At 38.4% G+C, this 16,505-nt stretch overlaps 1 protein-coding gene across 8 annotated transcripts in view; it reads left to right on the forward strand.

Moving 5' to 3' along the window:
* norpA (no receptor potential A) overlaps positions 1 to 16,505 on the forward strand; it is a 699,095-nt gene that overhangs the window by 185,121 nt on the left and 497,469 nt on the right. The window lies entirely within an intron of this gene.

The following is a 16,505-nucleotide window of genomic DNA, read 5'->3' on the forward strand; positions in this document are numbered from 1 at the left end:
GCAAAATTTTGCATAGAATTTAATCGACTTTAGCGTAATGAAACAGATCACCTAAAAGTAAAGATGTTCTTTTGGGAATTTAATTACGTGCTGCTCACAGGAAGTGCACTGCAGTGATGTGTAGCTCCAGAAGAATAATCCGTCACTTGGATTTCCCTGCTTTACAAGCATTGCATTGCATAGAAACTCTTTTTCTGCACGACATCCAATGCTTGCTGAGTGGTGCACCACCAGACCGGACTCATTCTTCACTCTTTGTCTCAACAGTAAAGGCTTGTTTAACCCAGTTACAAGCAAACCTCTCTTCTTTCGTGTGTGTTTGTTGCTTGTGATTCCTGTAATTGTTAGGTAGACCGCTCATTATTATTATTATTATTATTATTATTATTATTATTATTATTATTATTATTATTATTATTATCCAGAAGATAGACCCTTATTCATATGGAACAGGCCTACAGGGGCCATTGACTTGTAAATCAAGTTTCCAAAGAATATGATGTTCATTTGAAAGAAGTTACAGGAGGTCATAGGAAATGCAGAATGAAGGGATCAGTTTTCATAAAAGAAAAAAGATTAATGAATCGATTAACTGATAAACAGATAAAAATGTAAATAAATTATTAAAATACAAGATGAGTTGTTTTTGGGACAGTAGTGGATTTTATCTTTGCTTGAACTTTTGTGGCTCAAATTACCCAACACCCCCAGGGAGACTTCCACTGTCCAACAGTTAGAGGACTAAAAGACCACTGGAACTGAAAAGTTCGGCCGCGCGGCACATTTACTGCATGTTGGTGCTGCTTTTCAGCAAATCTGTCGCTCTCGGCAGGAAAAGAGAATCAGGGATCAGTTGTGATAGTGAAAGTTCTTTGTTAAAATACAACTCGTGAAAAACGGACTAACAAGAGATCGCCCTGCGATGGTCCAAGTCATAACTACTAGTGTTACGAAACAGAAACCTTCGACCACGAACCATTAAAATAGATCAGTCTCTGGCAGAAGCAGACATCCAAACCGAAGACATTATTCTAGTAAAGGAAAGACAAATTACTTAAAATAGGGTCCATTGATTTATTCATTGTTATTAATATATGCGGCCTTACGCATAATGCCTAACTTCCGTGCAGCTTTTGCTGACACTCATTAGATGTTTCTCAAAAATAAGATGTGAGTCAAAAGTTACACCAAGTAAGTTCAAAGCTTCAGACTCATTCAGCAGTCCCATCCTTTGGAAGGGGAGGATGGAGTGGAAAATCAGTACGAGATCAACTGGTCAATAGCGTTTTCGTTCTCCTGGAGTTCAGCCTCATACTGCACCGACTCCCCCCCTTCACTAATCCGCTTCATGTCGCGATTGAAACTAGGGGCAGTGCCATTTCTCATAGGTGGACACTTTACTGCACCCACAAGTATTGCATCATCGGATACTGGGTAATCTCGTTTTCCAGACCAACAACCATATCAGTTGCATACTCTAAAAATAACAGTGGACGAGGAACATTACCTTGTGGAACACCAGACACGATAGGTCTTGCTTTACTAAAGATCCCTCAACAGCAACTTAATGCTACCTACCAGTAAGAAAATATTGAAGTAATCTTTTAAAAAAGCCACCCACTCCAAGATTCTTGTGTTTAAAAATAAGTGTCTAATGATTTACTAAAACGAAAGCAGCATTAAAGTCTATTTGAATTACGCTACACTCAAAACCCATATCAAGGTTCTTTTGCAAATGGTACGTCAAGTCTAAAAGAGCATCGGGATACCTAAATGCCTCGTATGAGCATATGGATTATTAACTAACAATCCTTTAGATTCCACATACTTATATAATGGATTAAAAATAAGTTTTTCTGCGACTTTGGGTATCAAAAGGCAGGCGAATAGAAATTGGCCTGCAGCTACTGCCACTCTTTGGAACAGGTACTTTATTACTAAGTTTGCACTTGTCAGCAAAGATACTGCGTAGACATAAAAATCTATGGAATCTACTAATCTTGGGAGGCAACACACTAGAAACCTTTTTAAAACACAAATGGAAGGAACAATCAAGATTTTTTCCCACCCAAACCATCAAGATTATCAAGAATTTTCTTAATATCCTTAGAACTAAATGCAAATTTTGTAAGAATAGGTTCAGGATGACAAGTATCAGGGAAAGGGACATTCTCAGCTGATTGCTTAGCTTTAAAGGCTTGATGAAGCAGTTCAGCCTTTTCTGAGGGCCCGTAACTAATCTGTCTTCGTCTGTTAGTAGTGGTCGGATGGAAGACGAGCCTGACTCAAAGATAGATGATGCGTAATTTCTTCGAGTTTCTTCTTTATGGAATTATTTGAATTTCTTTCAGCTAAATGGTAAATTCCATTTGCAGTACTGCGAGACTCGACAAAAATGGTGTAGTTTTCAAGTGTACGATTTCGTCTCGATGCTTGTCTACAGGTATCATCAGACCATGGCTAGTCGTTTGTCCTGAATTTGATGACCTTCCTAAGGACATACCTTACTAACATAGCCATCGGCATTTCATTTAACGTCCTCTTGGGATTTGGATCAGATATAGCATCTGAAATATTAAGTGCCTGACAAACTTCTATAATGCGATCCTAATTGACTAGACTTATAGCCAGATCGTTTTTCCAGTAGTGGCATTAGGAATATACTGATTGACTGATATATCCATCTTAGTAGCGAAATGATCGGCAGTGGCTATACACTAGCAGACCTTGGACTTAACAAAAGCTGGAACATGTGTGAATATAAGGTCTAATCTATTATCTGAAATATGTACGGATTCCTTAGCTAACGAATGAAGCTTTTGAATTATGTGACTGTGCTACGCAAATCCTCTCTAAGAGAAAGTCATATAGAGTCGTCAGTATTTGGATTAGGGTAAAAAGCAAGTACGCAGACATTGTAAAACTTTAGTACTAAAATCCTTAAAACAAAGAACCTGTTGGCAACTATTTTACACTCCAGGCCTAGTGTATGCAGCCATGCCTTGAACAAGTGAAATGTTACGACGATAAATGAAGTCAAGGCCATCAAACCCTCGGATTAAGAATTCAGCCACTGACTTGTTACTACTTACAAGTGTCTCAGATAAAAACATCACACACTATTTTGGTCTGACAAACTACCTAAAATTAGTCCGTTACATCTTGGATGTGTTTAAATGGACACTGGAAAAATTTACGATGGTCAGATGACAAAATGCGGTATAATCTATCAAATGCAGCATCTAAATATTCTCTCTCTCTCTCTCTCTCTCTCTCTCTCTCTCTTTCCTTATAAGTAACTGTGTAAGTTCGATGACTTTGACAATTACCGAAAGGGGCAGGTAACCTTCTTGCCGTCTAATACGAGCTTATTCTTGAGACCATTTTAATATAAGAAAAGGTCATAGACATATTCACGTCTCTCAACTTGAAGGAGAATGAAAATAACCGGTTTTTGCTCTTGTTATTATGGTGTTTATTGAAGTACTTGAAAATTAACCCAATAGTGGACGAATAATGGAACACGCCATGAGAAGATAGTTGTAGAACGAAGAGTCTCTCTCTCTCTCTCTCTCTCTCTCTCTCTCTCTCTCTCTCTCTCAGCTGATGGTATATTATTCCCAGATAGTAATAAAAAAAAAAACATAAAGGACAGGTTCGTGATGATTCCTCCTCTCAGTTTTCCTTAAATGCTGTGAGAAAAATGTGTATGGGAATAATTTAATATCTTACCAAAGTAACCTTGAAGTTTTTGTCTCTGGAATTCCCTCATTGTTACTTTCGGGATCGAAATCATTAAAAACTTTGCATGACACTAATGACGATTGAAACGTATCCGCAACTGTTAGCCGCCGTGGTATCTGAAATGGTACAAGGGTCTTGTGCGCCTTTTGAGTCGTGTCGGTACCTTTACTGAGCCAATAACCATCGATCCGCTGCATGTACACAGACTGGTCGGCTGTCAGGATTTTGCGTCTCGGGGAATAGCGTGTGCAGAGAGAAATACACTGTGAGTCTTTATTCTTAATTAGTTGTATTGCATTTAGGTTCAGCTGTGGTGTTTGACGCAGTTCAGCATCATCGCGATAACTTACGGTGATGACTGCCAAAATATACTCTTATGAAATCAAGTAAGCGTAAATGTTTTAAGTATGCATTGTTCAACAATAATTTTATCACTACAAATTAACAGCTTACATCAGTATTGTGAAAATTCATGGAGGGAATTTTTATATATCCTATAGTCTATTGAAAAGCACAAGGCGTGATGATGTTCAAATGAGTTCTAGAACGAAATGTCTGCTAGAGATTCCACGTACGTTGCTCTTTGTAAAGCCACCATTGATGGGTAAGAATTGTAAAAAAAAAAAAGAAAAAATAGCAGAACTAATGATAAGAGTTTACTTATTTTTTTCTTTTCTTTAGTGTGACTTTTTTTTGTAAATCAACTGTCTAATGTGTTTTTAATCGAATGAATTTTATCCTCTCATAGATGAATAGGACTTCTTTGAAAAATCGGAGAGAATTTGATTTTGACTGATGTAATCAAATGCTTCCTACCGGAAACCCTTACCATTTGGTGCAATCATTGTCTGGAAATTGAAGAAAAACTTTTTTTTTTCGAGATGCAGCAAAGTGTCATGTAGAACCTTCATGAGTTGTGGAACTACTTGAGTGTTTTCACAAAAAAAAAAAATCATCTTCCATTCCATTTTGTCATTTTTGCTTGAACTAACAATTAATTTGATTTTTACCTGCATTCGATTATTTCCCAGCTTTCATATTTATGTATACAAATGCGCTCACATACTGCGCACTCTCGTGTGTGGTAATACTTAGATTTTATTTGCTTCCCAGTTTCTGTAAGAAAGCACGTGCGTCGCTGTTTTAGTGGCCATTGATTTCAATAGCCTTGACCCTCAAACGCTCCATTGTCTCGTATTCTTTTCAGCTGTTAAGTGGCGCTTGCCGGAGAAAGAAAGAACGAAAGAAAGTGGTTTTCATCATGATTTTCGTTTAATTGATTATACTTGTACATTCAGCAACCTGAGAGGATTTCTCCGATTATGAATGGCGAAGAGAACGAGGAAGTGTCTAACGAATTCAAGATTATTACCTTTCATACGTCTTGAGCCACTGCTAAGGAATGGATCTTGTACAAGTAGCATGAGTGACTGAGAGAGAGAGAGACAGAGAGTTTGTTGTGTGTGCGTGTGTGGGTCTTGGTGGTTGGGGTGGAGGGTGGCTGTTATAGTGACCGCCGTTAATTATCTGCTCGTCTTATAAAAAAGACAAGTAGAGTCATATTCATGGCGAATTTTAAAACTTGGAATATCTGGTAATGAATGTGGAAGTGAATGCATGTTTTTGAGCTCATTTCCACTTACAAGCAGATGACGAGATCAGGCCTGTGGTTCCTCACATTTCGACTTAGCCTCGAAAACTCACATGAAAATCTTTGCAGTGACTTTCGCCATAAAAGTGAAATGTGCATGGCTTTCGGTACTCAGGTTTTCATGGAACTATTCTTCCCAATAATTACTTACATAGTAGCCTCTCTCTCTCTCTCTCTCTCTCTCTCTCTCTCTCTCTCTCTCTCTCTCTCTCTCTCTCATGACTTGATGTCTTCTGCCTGACTTCTTGTATTTTCCGTGTTGTGTGACTATATCATGCTAATTACGCTTATTATGCTTGGGATTCTGCATTAACCTATGCATCATCATAAAAATAAAGATGCAGTACAGCATTGGCAGTACATCCTCTGTATATGATCACAAAGAAAACGCATTGCACAACTGAGTTAAGTGTCGTCATGATGAAATGATCGCAACAGGAAATAAAACCAGTATTTCAGGGATGAAAAAGATTTGTATTAAACAGGGAGGCCTACACCCGTATTTATAATAATAATAATAATAATAATAATAATAATAATAATAATAATAATTATTATTATTATTATTATTATTATTATTATTCGTGATATTAATATTACCAGTGGATAGAAGGAAAGCGTCTCCCACTACTTCATTCTCCCGCTTTTGATTTTGAAGGAACCATTTCCTGCCTTCTCCTTCAGTGTGACATGGCGTATTAAGAGAGAAGAGTGATCCCAATTAATTCCCGTCTCATTGTATTTAAGGGACTAATTTAGAGCAGAAGATGAGAATTAAGGAGATGTGGAAAGGCCTCGTAAAGAGGTGGGATGGGCGTCGGGATAGTTAGAGAGAGAGAGAGAGAGAGAGAGAGAGAGAGAGAGAGAGAGAGAGAGAGAGAAGAGAATGCTCTTGTTGAATGATACTTAGACGGATACAGTTGTTAAATGAGCGTATGTCTTTGTTTATTTATTTCAGTTTCGGATTCGTTTCTTGTATGTATTTCATCCTTCTTCCCCATTTCCCCACGGTGACTAGCGAAGAAGGGACTTCTTTTTTCCTGTCATTCGGAGAATCCCAGTCAAGATTAAAGCCAGTGAAGCAGAGTTTCTTATTAGCATCTTTCTTAATGAGACAGCAGTGTCTCATTTCAATTTAAAAGTCCTTCCAGTGAGTTTCGTTCATAAAGAGAAAGTACACAAACAAAACAAAAAAATGAGACTAACAACTCAATCCACAGTACTTGTCCTGTTCCACTTCCACAGCCTCTCCTCTTCCTCCTCCTCCTCCTCCTCCTCCTCCTCCCTCCGCATTTTCCCAGAGGACTTGAGGGTCTCCTTTCCCTGCGGTTGTGAGGGCCTCTCGTAATCTCGAGCTCTCACTAGCTAATACGAGTGACAGAATGAACGGACGCCACACTGGAAATTAATGTGATCAGATGTGGCAGAATCATATTTATTTTTTTGCTTGTGCTTCAAAGTTTCGGCAACATGCAGTTTTTTTTTTCAAGGGTTCATAAAGGTGCGAACGATTTCCAAGATGGCAATTTTTGACATCTAAGAATGTGTCCATAGACTTTTTCTCTCTTGCCTCAGAGTTATTGTAATTACTGTTGCTGCCAGTTAACTTTTCTAAGTTTCTGCATATGATCCATATCACAGGATAAATTCTTCAAGCTTCTTTGTAAAGACGATGTCTTACTGATAATATGAATAGTGTCACGGAACAAGTATAAAGAAGGAATAGTCATTGTGTTTATGAAATGAAGTAACTGAGATTTGAGTAATCATGACAGTAGCAGCGATAATGACACTGAAAGGTATATTGGATTTAGCAATAGGAAGATGATCTTCGTTCAGGCTGTACACCACCCCAGTGCCGTGTGTTGCTTTGTCAAAATCTACAAATGAACGAACAAAATACTCGAGAACAATTTCTTCTTTGTCTTTTTTTCTTTTTGAAAATATAATGATTCAACCCAAGAAATGTCCGAAGTGATTTGTGATAAGTTCAGGTTTTATGCTGAACTGAATGTAGACGATGTGGTGGCAAGGGTTGGGTAGCGGGTGGGGGCTTAATTTATAGACTTTGGGTGGGGGTCCTCCCGGCAGTAGCAGTGTGCTAGCGGAGTTGGTGGAAGGCCGTAGAAACTTGTTCGGTGTGACCTTTACACCCGTGACCTGGTTTTAGGAGTTGGGACCGATCATTGTGGTGGTTTGAAGGCGTGACCGAGAACGAATGGTTGCCTTGCGTTAACAACTGCCACTCGTACCCCATTCCTTTTTATTTTTTCGCTCTATTTTCTCTGCTTCTTCCATTTTCTCTTTGTTTTACTCGCTCCAAGGTCTGATGAGCCTCCTACATTTCTGTGCGCGCGTGCACCAGAGTTATGGGAGGCTGAACGCTCTCTGGCCTTTGTCTGGCACGGCACACCTGCCCCCCGACGCTGTGCTGTGGCACTCTCGAGAAATTCTGCCGCTCACCGAGTGAAAGGAGTCGGGCGGGCTGCCGCTGCTTCCTCTCTTTATTTGCACCCGTGCCTGCCTTTATGCACTGGTGCAAGGGGCGGGCCCGATCTCCGCATGCACTGTATATATATATATATATATATATATATATATATATATATATATATATATATATATATATATATATATATATATATATATATATATATATATATATATATATATATATATATACTGTATGTATACTATATATATATATATATATTATATATATATATATATATATATATATATATATATATATATATATATATATATATATATATATATATATATATATATATATATATATATATATATATATATATATGTATGTATATACTGTATATAGTAAAACAGAATCATCTTAAATCCTAACGATTACTGGAGTTCCGATATTGACTTGAAATAGATAGAAGAGCTTCTCTGGCAGCGTGCGAGAGAACGTTTCCTGCAGAAGCTATTACTTATGTATAAACTTAGTGAGAGAGAGAGAGAGAGAGAGAGAGAGAGAGAGAGAGAGAGAGAGAGAGAGATGCACGTGCTTGTCCAATTAATGGAGAGAGCGTACGTTATTGTGCCTGCGACGTAGATTCTTAAGGAAGAGAAAAGAGGAACGAAGACCTTGGGTGAGTTCTTTCATTTTTGCAATCCCCTGGGGAAGGGAAGGGAATGGTGGGTGAGTGTTGCCACCAAAGAAGTCTAAGAAGAGAAAAAAATCCTCCTCCAGAAATGTTTTGCTTGTAGAGAGTTGAGAGGGCTTGCAGTTTGTTTTAGTTTGTCACGTATCCTTTCGGTCTGTGCCCGGTTAAAGTTACGTCGATGAAGTTAATGGGGTGTTGCAATAAAATGATGATAAAATGAGAGAATATTTGGTTAATGTTATGCCAATGGTTCCACCCATTGTGGGTGAAAGATTACCTTCCCGAGACCCTCGCGTTTCAGTTGAGGATTTGGTAGTTTATTTCTCTTTTCCTCTCTGCTTTTGGCTGCAACTCAAGCAGTCGTCTGATCACCAGCTCCTCTCAGTTGTTAGGTTGGCGTACTCCCACTACACCTTTAGGACCCGGGGAGAGAGAGAGAGAGAGAGAGAGAGGGAGAGAGAGAGAGAGAGAGAGAGAGAGAGAGAGAGAGAGAGAGAGAAGACTCATACACACAAAAGGTGAGAGTTAATCCGCAGGCAGACAGAAAGTGGCTAATTATCCGCGGACACAGACAGGCTGACTGAGATTTCAAATGAAATTGGTAACTCGTGAGAAGCGAACTGAATAAGAGAGAAAGATAAATACATCTTCCACCGAAAACCAAAAGAAAGTGGAAATCAGTCTGAAAAAAAGGTAGAAATGACTTTACTGTGAGGACCAACAGCTACAGAATTTGAAACGAAGGGCTAAATACAAGTAAAATTAGAAATCTCGAGATAAGCCGATGTAAGAAAAGGAAGGTTTTCAAAGGGATTAACCCCATCCCCCCCTCTCTCTCTCTCTCTGACTGAATACCATTTGTACCCATTGAAGGAAGATCCAAGGCATCCATCATTCAGTATTCAGATCTGGACTGTCTGAGACATTCCACCTGGATTGCTCCATTCTGACATACATGTCTGCACGCAGATAACTTAGCAGACCCACGCACACACCGACCAATTTTCTCTTTGGAAATTACTCATTTGAAGAAATGCCACTGGAGTCATCTAAGTTATGTGACTGCGAGTGATAGATAGGCATCCTCACAAAAGAGAGAGAGAGAGAGAGAGAGAGAGAGAGAGAGAGAGAGAGAGAGATTTCGGAGTAAACGAAATAAAATGTTTGCTGTTTTCGGGTCATTTCGGCACTGTTAAATATAAAATGGGAACCCAATTTATCCCGTATTTTCTCATAACCGCATAGAAGAAATTGTTTTACGTGTCACAGAATGTGATTCTCACATATTTTCAATCGTCTAGATGGATAAAACAATTAATTTGTGAATCAGTGTTATTTCGATTTAGTTGAAATTAAAGGTCATTGTTTGACAGAAATACGTATAAGGAGGCGCATCATGCCGTGGACAGGCAACAGTTCCGGGCTGTGGGGTCTATTCATGTCACATATCCCTGCCACTTTGTGGTCGGAAGTCAGCAATGTGATCCCACTCTACTATATGGAAGCATCTCTGTGACCGGTGCTGTCGCTCTTACATGTTGCCCACTCTTTTTGTTTTTATTTTGTCTGTCATTTTTATAGTTCAGAGGCTAGTGCGTCGGTAGAAAGGTGCAGATGAACCATGATTTAACCTTTGCGAGCTTGCATATTCCCGGAAACACTAAGGTCATGGAATTTAGTTTCTTCAAAGATGCCCGAAATGACATATGATTTTTGCAGATTGTTGACCTTGTAAACGCTTGATTCTAAATCAAAGATGATATTCTAGACTAATGTCCTACCATGCGAAGTTTGAACAGATTCCAAATGTTCCTTCGGCAGCACAGATGTTGCACAGGCACTTGCAGCAGGAACAAAGAGACAAAGAACCAATAACCCTGCAGTGTGAATAGTGGTTCAATATACTCTCTACTTGACAGTACCTGGAGATCTCACTCGTAGAGTCTCAAGTTCATCACATTTTTCCTTTAGTGAATTTAATTTGAGATCTTCATATGTGTTAAGTATTCACTCAAATACATGGATAAATATATAGATAAAAGTTTGCTTAAAAATGCCAAGAAATTCTTATTTACAAAAATAAACTATTTATTGGACAGAAGTTATTGTACAGATACAACAAAATTCAGTGTTCCTGAAGTTTTGCCCTTGATTTTTCAGCTACCGAGGGCTGCATAATTAAACAATCAAGGATCGTCAAAATAATTCAATAATTCAGTCAACTAACTAAATTCTCACCGCACAGATAGCATATACAGTAATCAATTGTAGATCAAGACGAGTTAGATTGGTAGAAATTGACATGCTGTGATCATGTACACTTGCGGTTTCTGAGATAAAATAAAATGATCGCATATGCGGATCGGCAACTAGATTGGCCCGGTCGGAGTGTGGACTTTTACGCTGCAGCAAAACTCTGTAACCGTCTTACCTTACCTCTTTAGGAGGAGAACGAAATTAGGGAGGCGGGGGAGTGCGGTGACACCCTCTACCTTAATGACACACGTTGCTATTTAGGCTAAGATTTGACTCCCAAAGCAGTCGCCATCCCTGGGGACTTTTAACCACTCAGGTTTTTTAATTTAATACCAGAGGTGATCTAATGTTAATCCGTAGCTACAGCGGTAGCTGTCCGGCCGGGCGATAGAATTCACTTTTCGCTGTTGCTGAGAACCCCTTCACCTCCCTCCAGTGTAGTTTTGACCGTAGACTGTGAGGTGAAGGCTCTGTCGCCCAAGCCGTGGCGACTTGCAATACACAAATTGGATGAAGGATGTAGAGCAGTGAATGACCATGTGAGCAAGAAATGATTGGAGAGAAATAGGAAAAGATGGATTAAAAGTGGGAGAAATGGGTAAATGTGGAGGATTTGCCAAGCCTATCGGAGATATATATTTCATTTTTTTGTGATGAAATTTTTTATTTTCAAATAATTCCTGTCATGGTAACTGATCTCTCAAGCTGAAATGTAACAGTTTTTTGCAGTATTCTTCTTTGGTATTAAAATGTTTTTAGTTACGTAATAAGTGAAACTCCTTTTTACTTCGTAATATTTTCTTTATTCGCGATTTTTTAGCACATTGTACGGTTTTATGTTGGTATTTCATTAATTTTTGCTATTTCCTAAATTCTTTTTCCCAGATTTACCTTTCGGTTGCATTTATGCCTTCCAGCTTTTATTTTTACTTCTCACTTATTCAGTTTTATTTGTTATTTTAATTTCCGTAATTGTATTAGTTACGCTGAACTTTTTTTAAGATTCTTCATATACTTACCAGTCATTATGGAAACAGAATAACAAGTTGTTGACTGGTCTCTTTGGTCAGTGGTTTGTCTGCGAAAGCATTCTGATCTCTGTTTTTTGGCGGAACTAAATACATAAATATTCAGCAGTTACTTTGTTATCCTTCACGCTTACGCTGTCACTCGGAAGAAGTGGCCGCACTTTTCACGTGGACATAGATGCATGACTACAGATGCCAAAATATTCAAGATTAATCAAAGGCAAAAGAGGCGAGGAGCACCTGTGTATACTGCTTGCTTTTTCTTGACATATCCTTTTATAGTTCATTTTACCTATGTAATGAAAGGTTAGAAAAATTCAAGATTTTTTTTTATTATCTCGCTCAGTATTGTAAAACGAAATGACGTATGATGTATAGTATAGTGATGTCTGTTAATGTTTTAGCCTTTGTGAACGTGACACAATGTGTAAATGGCTCTGGAAAAGAACATGATAATGGCAGGTGAGAGAGCAGAACTGTAGTGCAAGTTAACTGGGCGAAGTAGAACCTCTTAACATTTTATGTGAAGTTGCGCATTCATTTGCCTGCCAGTTTCCTTTCACGACTCAGTCGCGTTCACTTTTTCCTTTCGTTTTTTTGAACGGTGGTTTAGTGGCAGACGATACCCATATCCTCCCTTTCCTTTATCCATTTTCAATTTTTTTTTCTCTTTTTGATGCGGAGTTAGTGCTCTTGTGCTTTGTCGACTTGCTTCAGTCTGAAGGCGTCGGATATTAAGTCAACAAGGGAACCAGGGTAAAATCGAAACTTCAGAGCACCGCTTGACGGATCAAATAGAAAGCATCTTACGAATAACTATTTATGCAACAATGAAAAAAAAACTGAACATGATGATATTTTAGCTTTATTCTCACTTTCTGTTTACCTTTATAATTATTTACTTGCGTGTGTGTTTTTATTTATTGATTTTCCTCTAACATAGCCGTTTGATTAAGCTGAAAAACAGAGCATCGCGTGTATCTTAATTCAGAAGGTACCTATCACATATTATTATTATTATTATTATTATTATTATTATTATTATTATTATTATTATTATTATTATTATTATTCAGAAGATGGAACATATTCATATGGAACAAGCTCACAGGAGCCACTGACTTGGAATTCAAGCTTCCAAAGAATATTATGGTGTTCATTAGGAAGAAGTAAGAGGAGGTAAAGGGAAACACAGAAAGAAGAGATCTCACTTATTAAAAAAGAAAAAAAAATAAATGAATAAATAAATAAATATATAAAAACGTATGAAAATGCAAGGAGAATAGCATTAGGGTAGTAACGAATTGCGTCTTCGCTTGAACTTCTGAAGTTCCATTTGCACGACATCCCCAGGGAGGCCGTTCCACAGTCCAACGGTGTGAGGAATAAAGGACCCCTAGAAACCGAGAAGTTCTTCAGCGAGGCACATTTACTGCATATTGGTGCTGCTGTTCAGCAAATCCAGTTGCTCTCGGCAGGTAAAGGGGATCACGGATCAATTGTGAATGTGAAAGATCTCTTTTGAAATACAGCTTATGAAAAGTGACAAACAAGAGACATCCGTCGATGGTCCAAGTCATAACCGCTACTATTAGTAAACAGAAACCTACCACCACCACGAACCACTCTATCTAAAAGAGATAAATCTCTGGCAGAAGCAGACATCCAAACCCGAGAACAGTATTCTATTAAAGGAAGTACAAATGTCCTAAACAGGTTGCATTGATTTTATCACTGTTATGAGGCATTACGAACAATACCTAACTTTTGTGCGGCGTTTAATGAAACTTTCACTAGATGTTTCTCAAAAGTAAGATGTAAGTCATAAGTTACACCTAGAATAGTTAAAGCTTCATACTCATTCAGCAAAGTTCCATGCACTTGGAGGGGAGGATGGGGTGGAAAATCTGTATAAGATCTGCTGACCAATAGTGTTTTCGTTTTATTGGAGTTCAGCCTCAAACTCCACCGACTACACCATTCCCTGATCCGGTCCATGTCCCGACTGAGGTTGGGGACAGCTTCATTTCTCGTAAGTGGAGACTTTACTACACCCTCAAGTGTTGCATCATCGGCATACTGAACAATCTTGTTTTCCATGCCAACAACCATATCATTTGTATACATTTTTAGTGTGTACAAGTGATATGGTTGTTGGCCTGGAAAACAAGACTGTTCAGTATGCCGATGATGTAACACCTGTGGGTGCAGTACTTTACCTTTTATAGACTCGCCTGTTTGCGAAAGACCATGTATACAACAAATGTCCAGATATTCCTAGGGTGTTTTAACTCTTCCTAAGGGGCTCAGCCCTACTCCATATACTTCTTCCAGTTCCTTATTACTTGTATATGGTCTGGAGTAAACAAAAGCATATGGATACCCCGTTCATCGGCCACTACTCATAAAAAAAGATACACGACTGAGTTTATTATAAATAGTACTCAACTTGAGATTGATTGTCGTTGACAAAAGGAAACGATACAGGAGGTAGGCTAACTGGATTATCACATTAACTTCTCGGAAGGAAAAATGAATGCAGAACATTAAGAATGGGTGGTGTCATCATTGGTTCGTAGAAGGAGATTTTACCATTTTAAATGAACCTGTTATGAGTGACTGAGTTCCTGTCCCCCGTCGCGACTCCATCAAGGTAAAAGATGGTCTGCGAAAATGAAAATCTTATCACACTGGAGAGAAACTGGAATGGCTCCCATGTTTACTGTCGGTTCTCATCTGTCATTGGATGTTAACGTCACTCTTCAGGTAATTGGATTTACCCCAGAATATGTGGTTTCACATTACTCCACATCAAGACCAGAGGAAACTGGTCAATCTTTGGTGCCACTTGTGTTCGTTTTGTAAACATATAGTTCACCAACTGAGGCGAAGGCATCATTCTTTAAACTTAAAATATCTAAAGCCATTTAAAGGAAACAGTTGTGCTCATCTTAATATGCCATTGAAAACGATTGACTTGATAATTCTGTAATTTTGTCGTGGAAGCATTCTCGAGTTATTGATCAGAGCTCTCTGGGTGATTGTTGGGAATCCCGAACATATTTTGCTTGGGTCTTTTCGTTTTCAGCTGACACTTTAATGATGATGAAGAGAGCGGGTATTGTATGTGGGTGGAAGTGAGTTTGCGGCGAAGGGAACGGCGAGCCACACACACACACACACACACACACACACACACACACACACACACACACACACACACACACACACGCCCAAGCACCTCGACAGGGTTTGGGGGATTACATGGTGTTGATGGGCTAGTGTATCATGATTGATTTTAAGTAAGATTTCTACTGTCAACAGATAATATGGCGGCAAAGTTTTCAAATGGAATAATCCTTTATTGTTCGCTCTCTGTGTTTCTATTAGTTGAATTTTATTTATGTGGGCGTTTAACTTCATCTGAATAGGTAGGTGTTCAGTAATGCAGCGACAGAAGTTCTTTGCTGTCATAGACGTGGGAGTGGATTTAATTTACATACTTCTTGCTTTTCGATAATGAAAGATAGAGTCCGGTTTCAGTCCAGAATTCAGATTACTGCAGAAAGGATTTATTTAGTGTAATACGTTCAAAATACAGAAAAGAATGTTTAACAAAGCTTTCTACTTCCCAGCAGAACTCGTGGATTTTTAATCTCATAGGTTTGACTTTTCTAAGTGATGTATTTGGTGTGGCATCGAGTCGGTATACGTTATGAGTCAGGTGTCAGAAATGCTACGTAAAGTTCATTCATCCTTCATGTTCAGAGCCAGAGGAGTGGTTGTTTATTATTCATTCTCTTCCTGTTGAGAATTAAAAATTTACGATTTATCAATCCATACTTCATGAAATTAATATTTTATATTCATCTTCCTTGGAACAGCATGCGATTTTCCTTCACCCCGTCTGATTATGAACAATTTTGCGTATTGTTTTCTTCTTAATGGTATCTGCCACGTGTGAAACCTTCAGATTGGTCTTTGATATCAAGAGCAATTATTTATACATTCATACTTCTTAGTAGCCAGTCTCACGTTTTAATGCATAAATTATAATAATTCTATTTTGATCAGACTTTCTTTGTTTAGGGCAGGAAGGATTTTTGTGATTCAAGAGAAGCTCGTAAGGGAAAACTTTATAGTTTGCTAGTAGTCTACCGCTTATTCCACATGGTTACATCATGTATCATTTCTGTGCTACTCCCAGCCATTTTTATTTTATTCTTTTGTAATGATTGTTGAGTAGTATTTGTAAATATACTTGAAGCCTCTGCCATTAATGTTAATTTTTTCTCCTTACCATTTTGTTGAAAGAATTCTTGGCACAGGTGCCTTTCTCCTCCCCATCGAAGCCTTCTTGCATCATTTGTTGTGCGTTATTCCGTCGTTTGAGTATTCCAACTTCACCTTTTCAATAATGTTGGTATTTGACCCTTATTCTGCAACTATCTTGAAAGACAGGAAAGTCAAGATTCCGCGAGTAAAAATGACACTGCTTGCATCGATTCAAGTTTTCATTTGAAAGTCAAGATTCAACGAGATTGAGAGAGTAGCTCGTGGTTTCTTAATTGCTTATTTAAAGTAAGACGGATCTAAACTTGTGCGGATTGAAAGAAGTTTAGGTAAATAATGAGAAGGAAAAACGGCAAAACCTCACTCTTATGGTCTGAGTAAATCTACATGATAAAAGAATTA

Source organism: Macrobrachium rosenbergii, chromosome 22, assembly GCF_040412425.1.
Source record: "Macrobrachium rosenbergii isolate ZJJX-2024 chromosome 22, ASM4041242v1, whole genome shotgun sequence".
In the NCBI taxonomy this organism is placed as follows: domain Eukaryota; kingdom Metazoa; phylum Arthropoda; class Malacostraca; order Decapoda; family Palaemonidae; genus Macrobrachium; species Macrobrachium rosenbergii.